The sequence below is a fragment of the Triticum dicoccoides genome, chromosome 7B, assembly GCF_002162155.2.
Source record: "Triticum dicoccoides isolate Atlit2015 ecotype Zavitan chromosome 7B, WEW_v2.0, whole genome shotgun sequence".
Taxonomy (NCBI): Eukaryota; Viridiplantae; Streptophyta; class Magnoliopsida; order Poales; family Poaceae; genus Triticum; species Triticum dicoccoides.
In genome coordinates this window covers 89626146-89632811 of record NC_041393.1, presented here as the reverse complement: position 1 = coordinate 89632811, position 6666 = coordinate 89626146, and positions in this window count along the sequence as shown.

Below are 6666 nucleotides of genomic sequence, written 5' to 3'. Positions count from 1 at the left end.
TGGCGCTGAGGTCGATGTCGATGCAGGGCGTTGGCGTGATGCGGTAAAGGCGTGGCAAAGCCTGAATTCACAGGTCGGTCGGTGCTCCGGATGCGGCGTTCGCCGGACTATGTACGGAGACTGACCGAACCATCATGCGATCGTCGTTAATGCGGCCACCATTTGATAGACCTGTGAACATATGATGGACAAACCAGAGTAATAATTCCTTGGGAAAAATGAACCCAAACAAGCAAAAAATAATAGGGATTGATAGCACCTGGTTTATCTGTTGTAGCAATCCGAAGGAAGGTGGTTCCCAAAATTGGGACTCGCTCCGCACACCCATTGCCTGATGGGTGATAATACGATGGCATGGTAATGCTGGTAAAGGTTGGCTCGCCGAGGCAAAGCCCTCGGCCCAGCTAACGTGACGGAGCTGGTCGGCTAGTGACGCCGAAGTGTCCGGAGTAGGTTGATGAAGAGATGGCGAAGCCCCCGGTCCAGCTGAGATGTTGAAGTAGGTCGGCGTGATGGACACCAGCTTGAAGAAGCAATAGTGTGGCCCTGCCGATGCAGGTCGTGACGTGGTCGATGCCGGCTTGATGAAGCGACCGTGCGGCGACGCCGATATTCCCGCTCCGTGTAATATGTGGGGCGGCGATGTTGATGATGATTTGTCCTTCGCGATGCCAGACTCTTGTTCGGCTTGCCGAGATGATGATCCGAAGGAGTTGAGCTCGGCTCAACAAAGTGACGACGTGTCTAGCGCAGGTCGGCAGCCGTGGAGCAATATTGCCAGACTGGTTTGACACCAGCAATGATGTTGAAGATCATGTTCAAAAGATCTTAAGGTTAGTGGGATGTGTTTGGGAACAATACACAATATCCCATACAAAACTTCCTTCAAAAAGGATGTCTGAAATCCCGTTCATAAAAAAGATGAATTCGGGTCGGATTCGTTCTCGCGCAGAAAACGGATCCGAAAAGTGATGCACTAATCGAAAGGTTCCCGGAGTTCTGACGGTCGGATCGAGCTGAAATTTGGAGGGGTGGTAGATACAGGAATTCTGCAGCCGATCAACGGTTGGATCTTCCAAAGGACATCCGAGCTAGAAGCTGGACACCACACCCTAAACTCGTCCAGATTCCCGTCCAGATTTGACACGGCTCTGGTATATCGTGGATTGCGAGAGATTCCTCCATCGGAACTCGACGAAATTTTCCAGGGTTGTTGTAGACTCAATTCCGCACAATTCCACCAAAGCGATCGTCAAAGCGATACTCGAGGAAGTGGTGGCAGCAGATACAATTTCGCTGTCCAGAAAAACAGCACGGTCGCTTGAGGGCAATGTTGACGTTGAGCCCCCGAGCTCCATGGATGATTCCTCCGTGATCTTGATAGAGATCGGAGTTGATGTTTGATGAAGGCCCTCGTCCGAACATGGTGATCCGAACTCGGGAAGCAATTCTTGGTCGAACCAAGGTGACCAGTCGAGCTGGTGACGAAGGTGCCGAAGTCGCAGTTGATCTGCAGGCGAGCCATCGATCCTTTTGTCGATCACACAGCGGAACTCTCAATGAAAGCACCAATGTCGGTGTCAAAACCGGCGGATCTCGGGTAGGGGGTCTCGAACTGTGCGTCAAGGTCGGATGGTAACAGGAGACAAGGGACACGATGTTTTACCCAGGTTCGGGCCCTCTTGATGGAGGTAAAACCCTACGTCCTGCTTGATTGATATTGATATTGTGGATGTTTACAAGAGTAGATCTACCACGAGATCAAGGAGGCTAAACCCTAGAAGCTAGCCTATGGTATGATTGTATATATCTTTTATCGACTAGTCTGGCCTCGATTTATATAATGCACCAGAGGCCTAGGATAACAAGAGTCCTAGCCGAATACGCCGCTGGGGGAGGAGTCCTTGTCTTGATCGCCAAGTCTTGTGAAATCTTCCTTGTATGTGGCACCTGTCCGGACTGGCCCATGAGTATGCGGCCCTGGGGGTCCTCGGCCCAATCTAACCGATTGGGGGACGGCGTGGTGAGTACCCCCTAGTCCAGGACACCGTCAGTCGGGATGATGAAGATGGCCACCGGTGATGGATCCCCCCTCCGGCAGGGTGCCGGAACGAGCTCACGAGAGGTTTTTGGTGGCTACAGACGCTTGCGGCGGCGGAACTCCTGATCTATTGTGCTCTCCGATGTTTTTAGGGTATGTGGACATATATAGGCGAAAGAAGTCGGTCAAGGGAGCCACGAGGGGTCCACAAGGGTGGGGGGCGCGCCCAGGGGGGTAGGACGCGCCTCCCTGCCTCGTGGCTTCCTTGAAGCTTTCCTGACGTCTACTCCAAGTTTTCTGGATTGCTTCTGTTCCCAAAATAACTCTCCTGAAGGTTTCATTCCGTTTGGACTCCGTATGATATTCGTTTTCTGCGAAACACTGAAATAGGTAAAACAGCAATCTGGGTTGGGCCTCCGGTTAATAGGTTAGTCCCAAAAAATAATATAAAAGTGTATAGTAAATCCCATTAAACATCCAAAACAGGTAATATAATAGCATGAATACGTCATAAATTATAGATACGTTGGAGACGTATCAGCATCCCCAATCTTAATTCCTGCTCGTCCTTGAGTAGGTAAATGATAAAAGAAAGAATTTATGAAGTGTGAATGCTAGCAGGTGCACAAGTTTGATCAATGATAATTTCAGTCACCTTTTCTAGCATCATTATATGTCATAATAGTATCTCATCTCATAAAACTTTTAATGATCAAGTAACAAGCTATTCACATGTTAAAGCATAGACCATAAAATTTCTTGAAAACTAGCAAACTTCACTCTTAGTCATCAAACATTTGCAACTCATCTTATTTTCAGGAAGGGTCTATGTCAGAGCTTTGATTTAGCAAACTCCACATACTCAACTATCATATAGTCTTCCATGATTGCTACCACTCAAAGCATGTTTTTAGAACAAATAGCATCCATCAAACACAGAGAAAGATAGGGGCTTAATGTTTCGCCTCCCAACTTACTTATCATGTAGATAATTGTCAACAACAATAATTCATGATCAAATATATTTGAATGGCCATATATGCTTAGATATTTCCCCATCACATGATGCTTGCCAACTAAAGAGTAGATTGTAATGAGAAGGAATACTACTGACTCTTGCATAAAAGTAAAAGATAGTCCCTTCGCAGAGGGAAGCAGGGATTTGCAGAGGTGCCAGAGCTCGAATTTGAAATAGAGATAAATAATTTTGAGAGGTATGCTTTCATTGTCAACATAACAGCCAAGAGTTCCCAATATCTTCCATACTACATACATTATATGCAGTTCCCAAACAGAATGGTAAAGTTTTTACTCCCCCTCGACCAACAATCATCAATCCATGGCTTTCCCAAAACAACGGGTGCCTCCAACTAACAACAATCCTGGGGGAGTTTTGTTTGCAATTATTTTGATTTGATTTTGATCTTTTGATCATGGGACTGGGCATCCCAGTTACCAGCCATTCTTCTCATGAATGATGAGTGGAGTCCACTCATCGTGAGAATAACCCACCTAGCATGGAAGATACTGACAACCCCTAGTTGCTACATGAGCGATTCAGGCATACAAAACAGATTATTATTTGAAGGTTTAGAGTTTGGCACATGCAAATTTACTTGAAACGGCAGGTAAATACCGCATATAGGTAGGTATGGTGGACACTCATGGAAGAAACTTGGTTCAAGGGATTTGGATGCACAAGCAGTATTCCCGCTTAGTATAGATATTTGGCTAGCAAAGGATCCTAAACTGCAAGCACCACATGTTGGAGGATCTATAACAATATAACTTCTATACAAATATACCCAAGCATAGCTCATTATGTTGTCTTCCTTGTCCAATTTCAACTAATTTGCTCAGGTTTGAAAATAATTGATGGGGCTCGCAATCATATAAGATGTCTAAGATAGTATATTTATATGTGAAATCTCTCTTCGTTCAATATTCTTTCATGAATTGCTCAAGTGACCAATACAATGTTTGCTAACCTTCAATAAATTTACCACCTCTACTTCTTATATGTGAAGTCATTATTCCCCATGGGATAACCATATGAAACATATATAATTCCAATTATTCAACCATTTACTCATAGGATATAAGTGAAGCACACGAGTCAATGACAAACTACTCCAAAAAGATATAAGTGAAGATCAATGAGTAGTTAAATAATTATGTAACTATGTGAAGACTCTCTCATTTAAGTATTTCAGATCTTAAGTACTTTATTCAAAAAGCAAGCAAAACAAAATAAAATGGCATTGCAAGGATAGCACAACTCATGTGAAGAAGCAAAAACTTAGGTTCAACCGATACTAACCGATAATTGTTGAAGAAGAAAGGTGGGATGCCTACCGGGGCATCCCCAAGCTTGGATGCTTGAGACTTCTTGAAATTTGATATTGGGGTGCCTTGGGCATCCCCAAGCTTAAGCTTTCGTGTCTCCTTAATTCCTTTTATATCTCGGTTTCCTAAATCTCGTAAGCTTCATCCACACCAAACTCAACAAGAACTCATGAGATAAGTTAGTATAAACCAATGCAAAAACCTTATCATTTTCTACTGTAACAAATCACTAAAATTATTATTCAACATTGCATAATAAATGTATCTGCATATTTAATACTCCTATCCTCAAATAGAATTATTAAACAAGCAAACATATGCAAACAATGCAAACATAACAGCAATCTGCCAAAACAGTATAGTCTGTAAAGAATGCAAGATTCATCATACTTCCCAAACTCCAAAAATTATGAGAAAAATAATTTGGATGTATAAGATTTATCAGAGATCAAAATTCAAAAGGTTTCAATATTATATCATTCTCTGACTTTTCTAGGGAATTTTGGCAACAGCGGTAAACTTTCTGTTTTGAAACAGCAACATGTATACTTGCAAAATAAGCATGGTAAAGGCTATCCTTGACATTTTTATTGAAAATATAGATGCAAAACATTATTATAAATAACATAAAGCAAATACTAGCAAAAGAAAAGGACGCTCCAAGCAAAACACATATCATGGGGTGAATAAAAATATAGCTCCAAGTAAAGTTACCGATGAACGAAGACGAAAGAGGGGATCCCATCCGGGGCATCCCCAAGCTTAGGCTCTTAGTTGTCCTTGAATATTACCTTGGTGTTCCTTGTGAATCCCCAAGCTTAGGCTCTTTCCACTCCTTATTCCATAGTCCATCGAATCTTCACCCAAAACTTGAAAACTTCACAACACAAAATTCAACACAAAACTCGTAAGCTCCGTTAGTATAAGAAAATAAAACCACCACTTAGGTACTGTTGTGAACTCATTATAAATTCATATTGGTGTAATATCTACTGTAATACAACTTCTATATGGTTCATACCCTCTGATACTACTCATAGATTCATCAAAATAAGCAAACAACACATAGAAAACAGAATCTGTCAAAAACAGAACAGTCTGTAGTAATCTGTATCATTAGAATACTTCTGTAACTCCAAATATTCTGAAATAAATTGGTGGACCTGAGGAATTTGTCTATTAATAATCTTAAAAAATAATAAACCTAAAATAACTCTCTAGTAAAAAATGGCAGCTAATCTCATGAGCGCAAAAGTTTCTGTTTTTTAGAGCAAGATCATAAAGACTTCACCCAAGTCTTCTCAAAGGTTCTACTTGGCACAAACACTAACTAAAACATAAAACCACATATAACAAGAGTCTAGATGAATTATTTATTACTAAACAAACATAAAGCAAAGAACAAAAATAAATTGGGTGCCTCCCAACAAGCGCTAACATTAACGCCCCTAGCTAGGCATGATGATTTCAATGATGCTCACATAAAATATAAGAATTGAAACATGAAGAGAGCATCATGAAGAATATGACTAGCACATTTAAGTCTAACCCACTTCCTATGCAGAAGGATTTTGTGAGCAAACAACTTATGGGAACAATAATCAACTAGCATAGGAAGGTAAAACAAGCATAGCTTCAAAATTTTCAACACATAGAGAGGAAACTTGATATTATTGCAATTCCTACAAGCATATGTTCCTCCCTCATAGTAATTTTCAGTAGCATCATGAATGAATTCAACAATATAACCAGCACCTAAAGCCTTCTTTTCATGGTCTACTTGCATAGAAAATTTACTACTCTCCACATAAGCAAAATTCTTCTCATTCGGGATAGTGGGAGTATCGTAAGAGACTCGAATATTATAAATTGTTTCCACATTAAAAGAGTAATGTTTAGAAAAATGGTAATCATAATCATGACAAGTTTTATAAATATAATCATCACTACTTTTTATAGCATAAGTTTCATCACAATAATCATCATAAGTAGCAACTTTGTTCTCATCATAATCAATTGAAACCTCTTCCAAAATAGTGGATTCATCACTAAATAAAGTCATGACCCCTCCAAGTCCACTTTCATCAATATAATCATCATAAGTAGGAGGCATGCTATCATCATAACAAATTTGCATATCAAAACTTGGGACAAACATTAATTGTAGCAAATATATTCTCAAATATGTCATTCTCATCAAACATAGCATCCCCAAGCTTGGGCCTTTTCATATCATAAGCATAATCACTCTCATCATTAATAGTATGGATAGCACCAAT